This window comes from Sturnira hondurensis, unplaced genomic scaffold (genome assembly GCF_014824575.4).
Source record: "Sturnira hondurensis isolate 20B ecotype Veracruz unplaced genomic scaffold, ASM1482457v3 Scaffold0025370, whole genome shotgun sequence".
Lineage (NCBI taxonomy): Eukaryota > Metazoa > Chordata > Mammalia > Chiroptera > Phyllostomidae > Sturnira > Sturnira hondurensis.
In genome coordinates, this window is record NW_028098001.1 from 4,957,548 (window position 1) to 4,978,397 (window position 20,850).

The window sequence follows — 20,850 nt, forward strand, 5'->3', positions numbered from 1 at the left end:
AATCCCCGAACACCAGGTTGACTCAGTTGCCCCTAAGACTCCTTGAAATGAGAAGAAAAAGTAGGAGTTCACCATTGCCTAATGGAAGCTCAAACTAGTCAGGACTGTTACATAGACCTTGTACTTCCTATTTGAAAGCTGCGTTTGGTACAGAAAGGGAGCGATGCAACTCATTTCCATCCTATTCATTTTTTGCTATTTTTATAATATTTACAGTTTTTAAAAAAAGATTTTCTGATTTGCAAATGATAAAGCAATAGTATTTGCTCATTGTCAAGAATGTAGGTAATTTGTGGTGAGGGGGAAAGTGGTGGTGGGAAAATGGAGGCAATTGTATTGAAACAACAATAAAAAATGGTTAAAAATAATCATAATAAAACTTTTAAAAAAGAATTTAGGTAAAACAACCATCCTACAGAGATGTGTTGGTGCCTCCCTGTCTTTGGACGTATAAGAGTTAGAGGCAAAAAAATGTGGCCTTGGAGGAATCTGGGGCCAGTGTGCTACCTTGCAGGCTCAAGATCAACCATTCCACATAGAAAAAAAAAAGAATTTAGATAAAACAAAACAAAAAGTGTTGAGTAGATATTTACACTATCCACAGTTATACCGTCCAGAAAATAAATGTCAACATTTGGCCTAGGCCTTCCAATCATAAATAGACACCTTTTCCATTTAGGATTAGTGTGTGTATAGAATTTAGACCCTACTTTCCTTTTTCATTTGATATTATTTCTTGAGCATTCTTCTACATCCTTAAGTAGCCTGGGAAAATATGATTTTTATATCTGAAGTTCATTGTTTGGTGTACTGTGATTTTTGGACCCATTTTCCTAATGTTGGATATTTGGGTTGTTCCGACTGGTAGTTAGATAATAAAGAATTTTGTAATGCACACCTTTATAGAATACATTTTTATTTGGGGGGAGATAGACTCTTCAAATGGAACTGAGTCAAACCTACTAACATTTTGAAAATCCAGTTTTCACTTTGTTTTCTAAATGTTTTATACCAATTTATATCCCAATTTAGGCATGATGGTACCCTTCAAATTGAATCTTTACCACACTAATTTTTTCATTTTATTAATTGGATAGATATCCACCTCTGTGAATTAAGTCTTATTGCTATTATTTTCTATTTGTCTGATACCTAGATATTTTTAACAATTTTATTGAGATACAACTTACATACCATAAAATCTCATTATAAAGGTACAACTCAGAGATTTTCAGTAACTTTATAGAGTTTTGTAACTATCACCAATTATAAAATAATTTTAGGACATTCCAGTTTCAGAACAGTCCCCATCACCCCTCAAAATTTTCTGGAACCCTCTTGCAGTCAATCCCCGATCCCACTCCTATCCTCAGGCAATTATTGGTAAGGAAACTTCCCTTTATGTCTCCATAAATGTGTCTCTTCTGGGCATTTCATAGAAATGCATTTACACTTAGCGTTTTATGTCTGATCTTTTTACTTAACACGTTTTTGAGGTTTATCCATGCTTTAGCATGTTACAATGGCACACATTTAATTCATTTTTATCTAATATTTAATTCACTTGTACTGATAAATTCTTTACTGTGGATGCATTGCATTTTGTTTCTCTCATCAGCAGGTGAAGGGCATTAGAATTGTTTGCAGTTTAGGAGTATTGTAAATAATGCTGCGACGGACATTTGCATACAGTCCTTGTGTGGATGTATGTTTCATTTTTCTTGTAGATTTGAGGAGTGAAATTGCTATTCCTCTATTTTTTAAATGTTCACTAACAGGTGAATGGATAAACAAAATTTGGTAGATTTCAAACTTTATTTATCTTCCTGAATGGTTTACACAACATAGAAATTATGTTTTCTGAAATTTCAAAAGAATTCTTTGCTAAGCCATCTGGACCTAAAGAGTTTTTGAGAGGAGTTACTTAATAACTTTGTCAATTCCTTCTCAACATATTGGTTTTTCATATGTATAATTCGTTTAATCAATATCCAGGAATTCATACATTTATCAGTTATTTTTACATGATCAACATATAATATTTTCTATCACAATATGTTCATATCCATTTCTAACATTATATGTTTGTATTTTCTCTTCTCCTGCATTTTATTGGTGAGAAGTACTTCTATTTTGTTAGCCTTTAAAATATTAAAAACACTTAAATTTCTCCAAAATATATAAAGAACTTATTCAACTCAACACCAGGAAGAGGAGGACATACAAACAGCCCGTAGACGTATGAAAAAATGCTCAGCATCACTAGCAGTGAGACATCACTTCATACCTGCCAAAATGGCTATCATTAAACCAACAAGCAACAAGTGCTGATGAGGAGAAGGAGAAAAGGGAACCCTAGTGCACTGTTTGTGGGAATGCAGACTGGTGCAGCCACTGTGGAAAATAGTATGGAATTTCCTCAAAAAATTAGAAATGGAATTACCTTTTGATCCAGTGATTATACAGATGGGACTACATTCTAAGAACTCAAAACACCAATTCTAAAGAATATGTGCACCTCTATATGTATAGCAACATTACATTACAATAGTCAAGATTTGGAAACAACCCAAGTGTCCATCAGTAGATGAGTGGATAAAAGAAACTATGGTATGTTTACACAAGGGAATAGTACACAGTGGTAAACAAAAGAAGGAATTCTTAACTTTTGTGACAGCATGGATGGAACTGGAAGCTATTATGTTAAGTGAAATAAGCCAATCAGTGAAAGATAAATACCATATGATCTCACTTATAAGTAGAATCTAAGGAACAAAATAAACTAATCAGCAAAACAGAACCAGAGGCACAGACACATGGAGCAGACTGACAGCCTTAAGAGAGGAGGGAGGAAATGGGAACTGATTGGAAAAGCGTGAAGGGATCAGTCAAAGAGCATGTATGAAAGGCCCATGCACATGTCCATGGACAACAGTGTGGGGATGGACTGTGAGAGTGGGTAGGGGCGGGCTGGGTGGAGGGGGGCAAAGGGGGAAAACTGGGACAACTATAATAGCACGAACAATAAAAGATTTAAATTAAAAAATGAAGAACAAATAAAACCACAAATTAATCAATTATATCTTACTTTCTGTTTCATAAATCGCTATATTTACCTTCCTTATGTATTTCTACTTGTTTGGGTTTATATTCTTCTAATTCTATTTTTTTCAGTTACATGATTAGTTTATTTTCATTATTTCTGATTTAATAATGACAATGTTTGGGGCCTTCCACACGCTCTATATACTGGTCTGGCCATATTCCATGAATGCTTGTATATAATATTAGATTTTAATTACTTTCTAAATAGCTTGTAGTTGTAGTTTTGATTTAATTTTTATGAAATTATAAAGAATTTTAAATTTTTCTAAGTGACTGAGGGGTTTACCTTTTTATTCTTTCATGAACTTATACAATTTTTTCCAGTTTTTTTGCATTTTAGATAAAAGTTTTCTTTTTTGCCTTACATATTGTTTATTTTGCTTGGGGTTCCAAATAACACTTTTAAGAAAACTTATTTGTTGTTAAGAAACAAAATTCAATATTTGCCTATAAATCAACTTTAGTAATTATAGTATTTCAAACTTTGGTGATTTTTTTTTATTGTCAAAGTCTGGTGTCTAGATATCCTAATGAAAATTTTTTTCTGTTGATTTCCTGTCAAGTTTTGTTTTTTATATTTAATGCTATGTTTCTTCGCATGACTCTTACGCTGTAATATTTTCATTCTGCATTGTACTATTTATCAACATAAAATGCCAAAATGAATCATTTTCCTAAAGAATGCTTTATAATGACTTCTGCTTTGTCTAATTACTACTGCAACTCAACTTTTCTTTTTATTTATATCTGCTTGATGAAGATTTGGCCATTGTTTTATTTTTTAACTATTTTTGAATTAAATTTAACATTTATTGATATTTTTCCTGATTTCCAAGTGAATTCATGTTTGTCGCAGAAATTCTGGCAACTGTAGGAAAGGCCCCACAAAAAAATCATCTATTACCCAGTATCCAGAGCTTTCTCTTTTTCTTCCCCTTCTGTTAAAATTGTCTTTGATATGTTTGAAGAAAGCTGGAAGAGCTTACATTAGGGACAATGGTCACAGGCCAATTAAACCTGAACCTGGATCATTCCATGGTCCAGAGTGCAGAGAGACAAAGTCAAGAAAACAAATCTCATTTTTATTTCAATTCTTGAAATTTAAAAACAGCAAATCACATTCTTCTCTTATCTGGGAGTGAAGAAATAAAGTGATTAGATTGCCAGGATTTCAAAGCTAGGATGACGTGAATCTGCTCTAGACAGGTGGAGGGATCCCAGGAGTTTGGAGAAGGTGATTCCAGCAGCTGCCACTGAAAAGCAAAACCTTGCTTGGCTTCAACATGGGCCTGGAATGTTGGTGTGTGTGTTTGTGTGTGTTGTTGTGTATGTTTGTGCCGACTGTGGTTGGTGTGTGTGTTGTCATGGTGGGTGTGGGTATGGGGGTGGGTCACATTGGTAGAGAGGGTCTGGCAGCTACCGAAGGTTCCCACAAGGGAAATGCAGATGTCAGCACAGCTGAATGTTTTTTTCTGGAGGTCGGGAAACTTTGAGTCTGAGAGCTGCCTCAAGTCATGTTCTGGCTGAGAAGTAAGGTCCAAAGCTTCAGCAAAAATGCATCCTATGTCAAAGGATCTTAAAATAGGCTTTCCAAGGAAAGGTTAAAAGGATCAAATCCTTTTTCATAAAGGAAGAAAAGATTGAGTGGCTATTTAATTACTACCATTCAATCCATGAAGGTTGTCTTCCAGTACTCTGTGATTTTCCACTTTCTATAGAAGGCAGAGAGGGTGAAATGCAATCCACCTAAAACAATGAAAAAATAAGGAGTTTTAAACCCTCCTATACACTTCTAGGATTTATACACAGAACAGGAGTAAGTAGGGAAAGACTATAGAATCTCTAGCCCCAGCGATCTCTGAAGAGAGATAAACAGCAGTCCAGAATGCAGGGCCATTCACTACTGGAAAAGAGCGCTGGGCACTGGGTCACACAGACCTGGACTAGAACTTCAGCTCTGTGCAAGCCCACAAGATTATGTAACCTCTTTACTCTTAGTTTTCTCACCTGTAAAATGAGCACGATGACAACTGTATCGCAGATTTTTCCTGCATTAAATAAAATGACAATCTGTATGAATCTCCTAGCTCAGCATCTAGTACCAGTAGATGCTCAACCAATGCAAGATTCCTCCCCCTTTTCAACTATCATTTGGTGAGCAATAAACCTTGTACATTCTTTGACCACCAAAGAAAATACTAATTCAACTCTATTTGCTAAAAATTGACTGAGCACCTCTTTTGTGGAAGGTACTAGGTGTTTCTTGGCTTCTAGCACCCATTCACCCTCTTTTTTATATGGCTTCAATTTTTGCTAGTGGGTCCACCCCACCTACCACCTGCTCAGGTGTTGTGGTTTTGCTAGACTTTAGTTGGTGACATGTGATCCAAGCATTGCCAATCAAAGAAAGCATCTGAGCTCTTTGTCAAGAGTGATTGGTTTAGCCCTGGCCACTGGGGCTCAGTTGGTTGGAGTATCGCCCTGTAAACTGCAAGTTTGCTGGTTCAAACCATGGGTTCAATTCCCAGTTAGAGCATGTACAGGAGACAACCAATCCATGTTTCTTTCACACATCAATCTCTCTTTCTCTCTCCCCCTCCCCCTCTCTCTCAAATGAGAATAAAACAAACCGTTAAAAAGAAAAAGAAGTAATTGGTTCAGAAATGGGAACATGACCCAGTCAAAGCCAGTAAAACTCAAAGGGTTCTGCTGCAGCTGGCTGGGCAGCAAGCCCTCTCCGCCAGGAGCCTGGGGCACTGGAGCTAGTGTAGGCATCTGAACCCATCAAGAGCCTGAGAATCAATCTATTTATACAGAGGAGAGCAAAGGTAAGTGTGGAAACAAGGAGAAGCTAGCCCATCCCCTGGACTCTTCAGTTATGCGACCCAATAAATTCTAGTTTTTGTTTAAGCCAGTTGAGTTGATTTCTACGTTGCTAAATGAACCCAAAGTGACATAGCCTGTGTAAGAATACAAAAATGACTAAGATAAAAAACTTATAAACTATAAAAAAGACATATACAAAAATAATATACAAAAGTGCTTTCTAGGTAACGGGAAAACGTGGCACACACTTTAAAAACCTGACAGGGCCAGCTGGCCTATAGAAAGAAGGGTTCAGGTGATATGCAAGGAAGAGAGAAACAGCATGCCTGAGTGTTGGAGCCTGAGGAATTGGATTTTGAGGAGGAAAGAAGGAGAGATTCTTAGGGAGCCATTGCCATTCTTGTAAAAGAAACCAGGAGTGACAGGAAAAGAGGGTTTTTAGAACATGGCAGTGTGTGCTTTTTTTAGAGAAAAAATGAAGACTTAAGGCACGTTCTTATCATTCCTTTTTTGCTTTCAGATTGCAGATGCTGGTGTTTACTATCATTGGAGAAAGAGCTTGTTTTGATACTGAAGGGCATGACTGGATGACGGTGGGAAAGAGAGAAGCACTGTGTGTTTAGCTTGAGGGAAGACACAGGATGGGTTAACCTCCGGGGAATGTGCTGGGAACCAGCCTACCTGGAGAACAGGTGCCAAAAAAGAAAAGTGAGAACAAAAGATGCAGGTATGTCGAAACCATGTGGTGCTTCCTCCAGAAGTTAAACAGAGAATTGCCATATGACCCAGCAATTCACCTGTGGGTATAGACCCAAAAGAACTGAAAGCAGGGACTCAAGCTCAAGCACATACGTGCACACCAGTGTCCACAGCAGCATCGTTCACTAAGGGCAAAAAGTGGAAACAACCCAAATGTCCATCAACAGAGAAGTGGGTAAACAAAATGCAGTATACACACACAATAGAATATTATTCAGCCTTAACAAAGAAGGAAATTCTATATGCCGCAGCCTGGATGAAACCTAAAAACATTATGGTGAGTGAAATGAACCAAAGGTAAAAGGACAAATCCTGTATGAGATACCTAACATACGCAAGTTCCTAGAGACAGAAAGTAGATAAGAGGCCTCCAGGACCTGAATGGGGTGAGCAGAGTTATTTTTTACAGAGTACAGAGTTTCTGTCTGGGGTAAAGAAAAAGTTCTTAAAATGGATAATGGTGATGGTTGCGTAATATTATGAATACACCTAATGCCACTTAATCGTATACTTAAAAATTGTTAAAATGGTACATTTTGCATTATGTATGTTTTACCGCATTTTTGAAAAATGATGCCGGGTTATTGACGTTATACCGGAGAGTGGGGTTCTCCAGACACAAGTCTCCATCAGAAGGAAGGGCCATCAGAAGGTCGTTCTGACCCTGAATGGTATGGCTCAGCTCATTGGGCGTCACTGCGAAATGGAAGGCCACCAGTTCAATTCTCGGTCAGGAACATGCCTGGTTGTGGGGTCAGTCCCTGGTCGGGGCGTGTACTAGAGGCAGCTGATCGATGTTTCTCCCTCACATCAATGTTCCTCTCTGTCTCTTTCTCCCTCCATTCCCCTCTCTCTAAAAATAAATAAAAATCTTTTTTAAAAAATGTTCTAAGAAAGTTGATCAGTAGCCATGAGGTAGAGAACCTTGGACCAGAGCTGAGCACGGCCTAGGGTGTGACCTTTCATGTCAGGGAGGATGAGGCTCGGCCGGAAGAGCCAGACAAAGGAAGAGTCGGGAGGGTTCACGGTTACTGGGTGGGCAGAGAGGCACTGCGGAGCCAGGCTGGTTTCACGACTTCAGCTTTTTTTTCTTACAAAATATTTGCTACAGTGGTTGATTTCTATTTTTTTAACAAGCCAAGTATTTCCTTCCTAATACTACCTAACTTTACCTTTCTCAGTTGCTGCCATAAATAGAACTCATCAACTACAAAGTCTTTAGAAAATTGTAAACCTCAGCCAATAAATAGCACTCAGCCATATGGAAAAAGTAGGCGGTCATGACTCAGACGCAGTGACTCTGCTTTTCTGAATGGAAAAACATTCCACATTCTGATCGTGACCAAGAATGTTACTGAATGCAACTCTGAGTTCCGTATGTAAACTTTTTTTTGGTACTGCTATGTTTTCCGTTGCCTAACTATGCGCTTTGTCAAAGAGAAAATGTCACACTCTCAGCTGCTCGATATAAAAGCTATTTTACAACCTGTTTTTTATGATCTCCTAAGTTTCACTTCTCATGTTTCTGTAACCCTGCTTTTTCAACAATGTTTTTATTTCAATTTATTTTAAATCTTTACACAAACTCCAAAACAAAGTACACATTGATGTAAAGACCTGAATTCCTGAAGGTGTAAAAAATAGCTTGTTGCCCACTTAGTACAGCTTGGATGTGCTTCATTATCAAAGGGGCCCTAGAACCTCTTAACCGCCAATGAAGTGAAAGCAGTTAACCTGTTTACCCTACCTAATCACCTGTCCTCACACTGTAGCAGAGTCTTCAGAGACTGAGGAAAGAGAGAGGTTCGTTGCGATGACAAGGAGAAAGGCCTGGCACTGGGCCAGGTCGGTGCTGACCAGATCAGCCTGAATGGATGCCGCAGTGAGAGGCTCTGAGCAGTTCACAGAAGCAGACAGACAGCCGAGGAGAGTGGATGTGGGCGGTTGGAGCTGATATGAATATGGGATGAGTCTTGCTAAAAATCACCTTTACCTTTATCAGCCCACGTGTCCCATGTATAAGGGAAATCCTAGCTGGGCTGAATCAAACTGGATGACTCTGACAGCTGGAGGTGGGTGATACTCTTCTCCAAAGTATCTATTTGCATCCACTGATCTATGTGGAACTTTGGGGCTTATAGGAAAAATACTTGAACCATGCCCACTTTGGAGGGATGTATGTGGAGTAGAGACATATTCATTCCACAGGTGTTTACTGAGTGCTTCTTACTGTGCCAGACACTGTGCAGTCTTGGGGGTGGAGCTGTGAAGACAAGAGCCCTGATTGCTAGGAGTTCACAATCTTAGTGGAGGAGACCACAGTAAATAAAATAATAAACAATATAATTCATGATAATAATAACTGCAATGAAGGGAAAGAACAAGAGTGAGGAAGCAAAGAGAAACTGCAAAAGGCCACTTCAGACAGGGGGTTTAAAGATGTCCCCGGATCTGGGTAACATCTGAGCTTAATCATCCAGGGTGAGAAAGAGCCAGCCAGTCTCCTCTTAAAGGTGGGGTGGGGGGAGCAGCCTAGAGGAACCCAAGTGCAAGGCCTGGGAGCCCGTGTTCAGGACGGGGGACAGAAGCTGAAGTGGCTACAGGTGGTGACTATGATGTAAGGTAGGTTCACAGAGTGGCAGAAACCTAGATCTTGCAGGGCCTTGTCAATCATGTAGGGATGGTCAGTGGACACTGGTTTTTGTTGTTGTTTTTTAAGATTTCATTTATTTGTTTTTTAGAGAGGTCAAGGGAAGGAGAAAGAGAGGAAGAAAAACATCAATGCGTGGTTGCCTCTCACACACCCTCCACTGAGGACCTGGCCAGAAACCCAGGCGTGTGCCCTGACTGGGAATCTAACCAGTGACTCTTTGGTTCGCAGGCTGGTGTTCAATCCACTGAGCCACACCAGCCAGGGCAACATGGAAGAGTTTGAAGCAGGAGAATAACATGAAATAATTGACACTTTTAAAAGATCACTCTGGCTACTGTGCGGTGAGTGGAGGTAAAAGCGGAAGCAGATTTGTTAGGAAACCACAGTGACAATCCAGGTAAGTGATGATGTCAGCTACCACTAGGGAAGTGGTTCTCAAAGTGGGGCCCCTGGATCAGCAGCAGCGTCACCGGGCCACTGGTTAGAAATGCACATTCTCAGGAGGTCCTACGCCAGCCCTACTGAACCAGAAACTCTGGGGTGGGACACAGCAAAGGTGGCTCTAAGGCACACTGAAATTTGAGAACTTCTATAAATAGATCATGGGTATGGAAGTAGAGAAGGTGTTATGGACTAAGTGGTTATGTCTCTCCGAAATTCCTTTGTGGAAGCCCTAACCCACAGTGTAGCTGTATTTGGAGATGGGCCTCTAAGGAAGGAATTAAGGTTAAGTGGAATGAATGACCTTGTAAGAAGGAAGCTTTTTATCGCCCTCTCTCTATCCACCCTCTGTCCCCACCCCCACCACAGAGAAGAGGTCCTGTGAGCACATCGAGAGATGGAGGCTGCCTAAGAGCCTCAGAGAAAAAGAGGCCTCAGAGTGAAACCTATCTTGCTGGCACCTTGATCTTGAACTTTTCGGACTCTAGAACTGTGAGAAAATAAACGTCTGTTGTTTAAGTCACTCAGCCTGTGGAATTTTGTGATGGTAGCCAGGAAAACTAATCCAGGAGGGAACAGTGAACTGCAGAGGGATAAATTTGGAAGGCCGGACTTGGTAAAACGTTAAATACATATAAAGGGTGAGCTCACAGTCACCATGAAAAAAACCATAGCTGTTGACTCCTTAACTGGCTGTGAGAGTGAAAAGGTAACTCAGAGTAGGGGATATGCACACCCCATCTCAGAACCCTTCAAAATATGGGGGAGAAGCCCAGCATCTGCACCCCATTCCTAATTCAAAATATCATCTAGTGCATGGGTCCTTGTGGGAAACACCAGCGGCCATATCCTACACAGAAGTTAAAGGGGAACTGGTTTCCCTCCTGAAACTCATAGTAACTCAGAGCTTGGAAGCATGACCTAGACTCAGACAACTGGGTGTACTCAGGAACTTACCTCTGGAAGGAGTTTATTCGTGGCTGTGGAAGTGGATGGTGGGGGTCCAGTGGCAGCCGCATCCCATGTGACCTTGGCTGAGTTATTTTCCCAGCTGGTTTTCCCACCCTTTCCATCCATTTAGGAGCAATAAGATGGTTCCAATGAACTCATTTTCTGCCTAAATTAACTAGAGTTTTTAGCTGGCTTTCCTGAATGGTCAAGAGAGGAATTCTATAAAGACTGGACTTCCTGTGTGTACATGGGGCCTCAGAGCCCTTGCTGTCTGGGTACTCATCTTAGTGCTGTGGCATCTGTACTCACAGGCTGTAGCCAGAGACATCTGGGCTGCAGGCGGCTAAAGGCAACAGCTGCAGTCAGTTGTTTCCCCAACCTGTGTCTCCTCATGTAAGTGCACCATCAACAGGCAACTGAGACTTTAAATCGCAGAGCTTCCATTTCCTTTTTTATGCCATATTTTAAAGATTTTACTTATTTATTTTTAAAGTGAGGGGAAGGGAGGGAGAAAGAGAGGGAGAAAAACATCAATGTGTGTTTGCCTCTAACATGCTCCCTACCGGAGACCCAGCCTGCAACCCAGGCACGTGTCCTAGACTGGGAATCAAAACAGTGACCCTTTGGCTCACAGGTCAGCACTCAATCCACTGAGCCACACCAGCCAGGGCTCTTTCTAATATCTTTGACTCCATCTCCTCCTCTTTGAGCCTACTGGCCCATCTTACTGGTGACACTATACATGCCTCTCAGTCATCTCTGGCATCCTCCAGAGTCACTCCGCAGGGGTCATCCTAGAGCATTGCCCCGACCATGCCATGCCCTGCTCAAACATGGTTCATAAAATGTTCAGAATAAAATGCCAACTCTTTTGCTGGGTATTCAAGGTCCTACACAATTTTGTTCTCCCTATTTTCTTCACTTACCTTCTAGTACTTTTCAACACACTCTTTATGCTCAAGATAGGTTGGCCTAGTCATGGTGCCCTGGACATGCACCATGTGTTCCCACTATGCCCTCCTCTGCCCTAATCGAGAATGTCTCTTCTCTCCCCATTCTCTCCAAATCCTTCCCGTTCCTCCGCACCCACTCCCATCCCCGCCCCTCTGGGAAATCCTCGAACGTCCTGACACATGGTCATCTCTTCCTTCTTTAAATCTACAAAGCCCCGAAGGACCGCACCAGCCACGTGAGGCTCATCAGGCACTACCAGGTATGACTCGATTCCTTTTCCTGGGCTTGTGCCTGATCATATCGACCAGATTAGAAAGCCATTTATAGCAGATCCCACAGTCTACACAGGGAGTCACTACAACAATTGCACCCGACCTCTTGCGTAGCCTAGACGAGATCATGGAGCATGGTACAGAACATAATGGAAACCTGATAAGCTGAGATGTAATTAACAGGTGTCATTGTCTGCCCCATCCACAGCCCCCTTCTAGAGAATCTGTTCTGCATCCCTCTGTTCCCCGTGATGCTCTTCTGATCCAAAGAAGCTGCTTCTTTGTGAGATAAGCATGATATGACCTGACAAGTCCATTCCAGATAAGAATTTGCCTGAAGAAACTCAGAGACTGTTGCCAGTTGGTAGTGGTCGCTGGAGCTCAGAGGCCATGATGTGGAGTCAGACTGGCAGCTATGTTGGGTGAAGTCAGCAAGAGGAGTTTGCAGAGGAAGCCACCTAGTTAAGAGGTCCTTCGAGGAGGTTTTCCGAGACAGAGATCACAGAGCTCCTGGAAATGGACAGGGTGATTAGCTTCTGGTGGCCTTCTGCTTCTCAGGTCCAGTCTTTCACTAAACAGGGTCTGCTTCTACTTCCCATCCATGAGATTTCCCTTTAACATTTCAGTAAATTGGAGCTAGCTTGCATGGCTTTAATATTTTTTTTTTGCCTTCAAAGGAACTTTGACTGGAAAAGAGGCATCAGGGGCTGATAATAATTCTCCACCTCCGTTCTGTATAGCACTCCTAGGCAGGGCTCCTGCAGGGTCCTTCCCCTTCCCCTCTCCTAAGGCTGTCACAGCAAAGTGTGACTACTCAACTCCCAGCGTGGAAAACCAAGAATCAATTGCTCAGATGCTGTCAAAAAGTGACATTCAAGTTTGAGTGACAATGATGTCTCTGGTCCTGTCCCTATCCACTTTTCTATTTTTAATTCCACTCCTGCTCTCTGCAATTACAATGCTTAGTGCTTAAGCAGTTGCCAGGAGTTATTTAACAAGTGCCTTACCTTTCTTTGAAGAGGATGCTTTGATTCTGAGCTTTCATCCTTGCCTCCGTGACAGGCTTCAGAATGTGCCATTTCACAAGACATCAAGTCTCTTCTGGTGTTTTCTTTGAATGATGGGCTCAAGCCCATTGATTGAGGATAGGAAGTGGAGCTCATCAGAAAGAAGTGTCCCCAAACCCAAGTGTCTTCAGCAAGTTACTCCCCATCTATAAATGGGGCTAACATGGATAAGCTTTCTGAAGGGTGCCGGCAGGTCAATATAATGGATGGGAAGTACTTTGTAAATAAATTCCAAAAGCATCATTATTCTAATTTTCAGTGTTCATTGACCTTCAGATATATTACTGAAGCCAAGTAATTACTGTCCCAAGCGAAGCCAAGAAGCAGAGTCTTTGTATCCCCACCTGTCCGTCACCAGGTGCAGGCTGCCCGCAGGAAAGGATAAAATGGCTCCCTTCCCCCGCCACTGTGTTTTTCACGTGGCAATGAAATAAATGATTAGTAAGGAATTCCGCAAAGAAAGGCACTCTTCACAACAGCATTTCGTTATTCCAATGGCACATCGTAGAGGCAGGACCACGTCTGAAACTCACTGGTATCAGACTAATAAGACTAACAGAGAATCTGCACCAGACCTGGGAGAGCTCCCGACAGTGCCCTGCATCTGCACCCCGAGCCCAGAACGGCTCCTTAAACCACGGACTCACCTCCTTCGTCACAGTTATTGAACTCCAAGAGTGAGGTCCTGGCCTTAATCCAGCTGAAAGGATTATTTTTGTTCTTTCGGCTTGCAATCTCCTTTAGCACGTACACCTGAGAATTGACAGTATTATTTCAAAAACAGCTTATGGCTATTAAACTGAAACTAAAAGGTATCATCAGAAACAACTTGGAGAATTAAAAGATCAAAAATAACATCCAGAATACTTGCCATCCCCCCAGTAAATGATAGGATGTGCTAGAATTTACCTACATACACTGTTGCAGGATGCAGTCCTTCCAGGTTTTCTCAAACTATTACAAATATTCGTTCCTTGTAACATTTTAATGAAACTTACAAAAAACATGCAGAAACCTTGATTTTTATCAAAACTACATTTTTCTTCTGAAACCCAAGGAAGGGCACTCTCTTTCACCTAATGAAATCCTAAAGTGACAGTTCTGATAGTCTTTTTGTCTCATCTTGCTGATCACATTAGCCCAGAAATTTATCAGTTCAAGAAGATGTATTAACTTCCTAGTTAATTCAGCGATTGTATTGTGTGATTTTTAGCTCACCTATAATGGACAATGTGTCCAGGTTATTATCTCCTAAGAGGATTACCATTTAAGCTTTCCCTGGATGCTCAATTCTTTTTTGTCCATGTACTAGGATTTTTATCTTCAACCAAGAAAAAAAAATGTACATTGCCCTACATTAATGGTTTGACAGATTGTAAACAACCATGTTCCTTTCCCTTTTTGATGTTCTAATATTTTTAAATGACCTTAACAAGTACTTTGGGTGTCCCTAGTCCTTTTCAATTAATCACTGCCCTATTGTTGATGTGCCAATTGATAGACGGGTAACTATTTATTTTATGCCTGAGTGTGAAACCAGCTCCCATCTGTACTCATTGGTATGGAAGAAGTCTCAGCAGCGTGTGAGGCTAAATAAATGACTGACTAGCGGCGTGTGTCCTCCAGCCGGAGAGCTGGGCTTCAACTCCCACATCTACCGCCCAGCTCCGGAAAAATCGCAACTTCCCTGTGCCTCAGCTTCCCATGTGCAGAAGGAGACTGCTCCAAGGGTGATTTTTAGAACTAATCCAGGTCAAAGTAAGCCTAACACATCATATATTCACACACACACACACACACACATGCTGGTAGTGTATATATTATATGTATAATAGTAGTATGTGTTATATATGCTAGGACTATTATTGCTATACATTTTTTTACCAAAAACAGCCCACACAAATTTAAAATTGTTACTAATTATACAGTTAAATTATGGCATTTAAAAAAATAACAGCACAAAATTTGCTGTGGCTTAATCATTTTTCTTCTGTTAGGAGATCATGTTCTATATCACACTCCTGGGCACCAAAAAGATGATACCCAAGCAAATTAAGATGTCCATTCACTGGCTCCGTAAACATCTGAGCAAGGCCTTGAGTGGGGTGCTGGGCTCAGAGCACCATTCCTTCTTAAGGTCCCTGAAAACTTGGCTTTCTTGGAAGACAAATAATGAACTTTCCAGAACATTTTCTTAACTCATATTTATTCTCAAGGAGTCATTGTTAGCAAATGCCTTCATAACCTGGGCATGAATCTTCCTACCCATTCATTGAAAGCTTAAAAGAGATACATATTGCATATTAGAGAGCGAGGAGAGATTCCAAAGAAAGGATTTAGCAGATGCGGTGGTATTTCTCTGCAAAGTCGCAGTGACATCCCTGCTAGCATCTATTTCTAGGCAAATGCTCAATTACTATACCACTTCTACACGCCTGCAACAAAAGAGAACTGAGGGCTAATTTTTCACTGGGCCTGTTGTTCCTTGACTGGCATGGTTCGCTTCACAAAATGACTTGTTTAGTTTGAAGGTTCACTAGTGTCATCAATAGTGTTTATTGGGTATATCACTAATTAAGTCACATGCACTAACCCAATATTTACTGTGTCATAAACATGCTACTATTCAATGCATAGGCAATAAAAAAATACCAAAAAAGATACTAACCAAATTTTTTAAATTAAAAACAAAAGTCATCAGATTATGTAGGAATTCATCGGGGAAAACTTTAGAGAGGTCAATTTTAAGCCAGAAAAGTTCTATGCCTGGCCTGGTGATAGAGAGAAGAAGGCCCTGGCACCCAACAAGGCACAGAGGGAGGAATCAGAAAATCTGTGTAGTGGATCTTCCTGGAGTAACACCCCTCCCTCCCACAACCCCACCCCACTCTTCCAAAACTAATGTTTGTACGAGATCAAAGACAAACCAGCTAATGAACTTGATACTTTTGTGGGGTGTCTGCCACATGGTTAAACAGAAACCACGGATTCTGTGGTCCTAGCTGAGGTATAAATCTTTCAAGTTTCCCTAGATGACTGGAATTGCACATTAGAAATTCCTGTGAACACTGGGTGGTGGGGGGGTCTCACCCATTAGAGGAAAGTTTCAGCAGCTGGAAATCATCTGTCATTGGCCACTGAGTAGTAATGGTAATTCCCTCGACACCTCTTGCCAGGGGAATGTTTTCCAACACAATACGGAAAGTATTCCAGGGCTTCCCAGTCCAGAAATTTGACTCCAGGTAGCAAGGAAGGGGCTTTATAAATGCCCTCCTGTGGCCCTGATGTGGGGAAGAACACAGCCACCAGAGCAGCCACACACTGAGCGGGTTTCAGGTAGTCAAAGCATCCTGCTCCAAAAGCTCACCATTAGCAAGCAAATACCAAGGACTCTGGCAGTGATGTGGGGGAGGAGGGGAGACAAGAAGCAAATGTCCATATTAACAGGCAGACAAGCCTGGGACACAGACAACAAGGTCACACCTGAGTATCTGACAGGACCAGGGAGGCTTCCAGCAATTTCTGCATGAGGAGAAACAATGATTTGACATTAAAATCCACACTTTTGCACATCTTAAGAAAGAAAGCAGGTTCAAGCTTTTTCTTTTTTCTTTTCTTAAAAATATTTTTTTTATTTATTTTTAGAGAGAGGGGAAGGGAAGGAAAAAGAGTGGGAGAGAAACATTAATGTATGGTTGCCTCTCATGTGTCCCCTACTGGGAACTGGCCTGCAACCCAGGCATGTGCCCTGACTGGGAATCGAACCTGCGACCCTTTGCTTCACAGGCCTGTGCTCAATCCACTGAGTTACACCAACCAGGGCCAAGTTCAAGCTTTTTCAACAAATTCTTTGGTCTTCATAAAATTTCTACTTTAATCCTTTTAAGGTATCATTAACTGTACATACCTGCACCTAGTGGTCATTACCTTAAGAGTAAAATTTTCAGGGCCTGGAGCAAAGCAAACAAAACAGGAATCTCCCCACAGCCTCCATCCACCCTTAAGGACTGTCCTACGGGAGTGATCTGTGTTTTGGTGTGCCACATGGTGCAGGAGCACGGGGCTGGGGGTGGGTCCTGTCCCTACATCAGGCTGGACTGGGACCGTCCTTCGGGGACACTCTGAGCACCTGACCCTCTGACTTCCAGAGACTTCAACATTTGCTCCATCCCTGGCGAACTGTTGAAGAGGATGCTACTTGCTGTTGTTTCCTCTCAGGAGCACATCCTTCAGGCTCCCAGAGAATAGAAGAGCGTGATCTTCTTTCCTCTTTCCTAAACTTTCCTCTTTCCAGGGGTGACTGTCTATACCACCACCCCTGCTGCGGGTCCTGCTATTTTCATGCCCCCACCCGGGTATTTCAGCATCCCTGGGGATACCTGGAAAGATATCATCTTCTTCTGTCAGACTGCAGGACACCTGGACAAAGGCTAGGGTCATAGAAATTTCCCCCTGCACCCAGGCCTGGTTCTGTCACGCTCGGCCCTGATGCAGCAGCAAAACTCTCTTTGTAAGTGCTTAGTGTAGCACTGTGGCAATTAGGGGCTTGACAAACGCTTTTTCATGATGCTGAAGCTGAGGATCAGAGCCATAAAACACTCCCTGGAACAAAGGAGCACACTGTAAGGGAATCTACCTTTTAAAATAGGGTCTCTGGCCACGAGACCCCTCTGTGCCCAGCGTGTAGGACGATGAGCACCAGGAATGTGAACACAGGACTGGGCGTGTGGAGAGTGGGGCCAGAGTATGAAGCTCTTAGCACCAAAATGTCTCTACTGTGCTAACAGGGAGGCAATAAGATACTGCATTTAACAGACAAGTTAGGGAAATATTAACTGACAGAAAGGATCAGGAACTCACAAACCGGCCTGAGCAAAAAACCCCATAGATTCCTAGCTCAACAGCTCGTGTTTATTCAAAAACACTAATTAGCAGGCAAAATGTGGGTTCATGAAACAGAGCCCTTAAGAAAGTGAGGAAGGATGGAGAGGGTAGTAGGGGGTGGGACGAGTGAGACAATTTCCCTAGTGAGAATGATGAGAGAATTGCTTGCTCAAGGGCAAATTTTATGGAAAATCATGAGCCAGTCAGTGCTAACACGGAGAAACCTTCCCAAAGAGTTAATGGAGCAGTTAGAGAACTCAGGTTCAGTAAATCATGAGGACGGGGCGGATCGATCTGAGCATTCTGAAGAGTGAAAATGTGGAGCTGAGCTGCTGACCAAACTGTATAACAGAGCAGCTTTCCAACAGTGGCCAGGAGTTTAGTTGCTGAGTTGGTGCTGGAGTTTTGCCCACCGAGCCCTCCCTCCCAAGCTGGTTATCTCAAGAAATTCTGCCTACTCTATCCTGGAGGTTAGGAGACTCTTCCACTGCTCCTCTCAACTCCGTAATGACTCCCCAGTGAACAACCCGCAGCCCAGCCTCTCATCTGAGTTCCAGGGGCAGTGTCTCCAAATCTCTCCGGGACATTCCTACTGGAGCAACTTGCTATTGCAGCTAATTAGACCCTCATCGTCCCCAAAGCCCTCACCACCTTAACCACCAAGAAAACAAAGCAGGCATCAAGTCACCAAACCATCCAAACTGGGTTCCCTCTCCGCCCACCTTGAAAACGTTTCTCCAGCTCTCCTGCCCAATCTGCCAATAAGATGGGCACTTAACCTTGGCCAGTTAGTCCGCCTTTCTTCCATTCCATTTTCTCACCTGGGTAATGCAAATAATAAAGGACTCATAGGATTGAGCAAGGCCATGTGCACAAACTGTTCAGAATGACACCTGGCACATAGTGGGACACATGAACTAGCACTGGCACAACATTAAAATGTTTTTCATTTCTTTTTCTGTGGATTCCATCAGCTTCACACCAAGGGCTTCAGCACCTCAGCCCCATGTTAAAGTCCCACACTGTTAGAGCCAGACAACTCACACAAGACATGAGGGCTAGTCCTTGCTGTATGTTAAAGTCTGCTGGGAGCTTTTCAAAGATACAGACCCCCATTTCCCACTCCCAGACTTAAATAAAATGGGAATATTGGGGGAATGTATGCCTAGAAGTGATAGTTTTTTCCCCAACAGCTTCTCTGTGTCTTCTGAGACAAAGTCAGGTTTGGGAAAGTTCTGTCTAAGACACACCTGTTGAACATGGTTTTATAGATGAGGAAACTGAGGCTGAGAGAGACCGGATACAGGGCTGGGAAGTGGCAGAGCCAGGGGACAAGAACCAAGGTCCTGTTATCCTCAGTCTATAGACCTTGCATTTCTCCACACCGGCTCCCCCTGGCCCGTGGCTGCCCTGGCTCCCTGCCTGCTCTTCTCTGCCTCCTCCATCTCCCCCCTCACAGCTTGGGTAGTTAGCCTCTATTCAGCACCTCTATTCAGCACAGTGGGTCCCCAGGGCAGGTACCCTGGGGAGTGTGAGCCTCAGGAAAGTGTATTTTGAGAGACATGTCTGCATAAGCTATTCTATTAGAAAATGGGCCCATGTGGTATATAGTGGTTTACTGATGAAGATTTAGAATAATGAGTATTTATGTATTGCCCAATTTGTTTTCTTTATTCCTCATGAATGGCAGTTACCCCAAATCAGCATGTTACCACCATTTTAGAGGTTTGGTGTCATGCAGTCTTGCAAAAGAAATCTCTTGCTGGTCAGTGTCAGTGGGAGCATATGCTGACCAGGCTTCGTCCTGAACCGGCCCCTCCCTGGCTCCAGGGCAATCCCATCAGTATAAGTGCCAGAGCTCCTCTGGATACCTGGCCGATGTCTTACAGGCTAGAGAGAGAGTAGAACAGTGCCCTGAAGGGAAGAAGTGAGATCTGGCTTGGACACCCTACCCAAATGGCACTGCAGGCTTTTTCGAGGAAAGCAATCCGAATCATGGGGACCTCGAAAGCACAGGAAGACTCAAGGAAGGAGTCCTGCCCGTGGTGAGGGGCAACACTGTCACATCAGCTGGTTAATAGATGGGGAACTATGGAAGAATAATGCAGAGCCACTTTTCATAGCTTTATGAAGATGTCTGGGCAATTGCATTGTATGTTAAATAAGTAGGAACTTGAATGTATTAAAAATTAATAGAAAATTGTATGAATAATAAATCTGTGGTGGTATATAAAATGATCAGACATTACCTCCAGGTTAGGCAATGTATCCCTAAGATGGGTTGAGCTAAGTGACTTTATAGTCTTTTCACTGGTGGCCTGAAGAGAGCAGGAACAGAGGAGATAATAAATAAAATCTGGGCTGGGTGAAGACCATTCAACAGAACAAGTTACTTACAAAGCAACGTGTCTCTGAGTCTTCCCCCATCCCTTCTCTCTTGGAGACATGCCTCACAGCCCCAAGTCCTAGAGCCTAAATTGCAGATGATACAATCCCTTGAACCCAGCCAGCCTCCTAAAATTGAGAGACCCCTTAGTATCCAAGCCAAGTAGGTGAGGTCGGCCATCATGGAGCCCTGCAGGCAGAGATGTGGTTGCAGGAATTGCATGCATCTGGTCTGGCGCATGGAGGTTCCAGCACAGAGAACTCCTCCCTCCTTCCCACACCCCATGACTGCTCTGGGGCTTCCAATGAAAAATACTGTAACCCATGTCCATCTTCAGCCACATGAGGTCATTTTCCAAAAGTTGGGTAGTTCATTTCCCATGTTTCCTTCTCTCTCTGCCAGTATCCATCCAATTACTTGGTTATCAAACATACACACACACACAAGTGCTGGCACATCTTGGCTTGCAGAGCTTTAGGTAATACGTTGGCTCAACAAGAGAAACAAAAAAAGCGGGGGGCATTTCCTGGCAAATTAAAGACAGACAGAACC

At 42.4% G+C, this 20,850-nt stretch overlaps 1 non-coding gene across 1 annotated transcript; it reads left to right on the forward strand.

The window, feature by feature from the left end:
• Positions 1–407: 407 nt before the first annotated feature.
• LOC118982421 (small nucleolar RNA SNORA38) lies at positions 408–539 on the forward strand. Its single transcript, XR_005065547.1, has one exon. It is a non-coding gene; the product is annotated as a small nucleolar RNA SNORA38 (small nucleolar RNA).
• Positions 540–20,850: the final 20,311 nt, after the last annotated feature.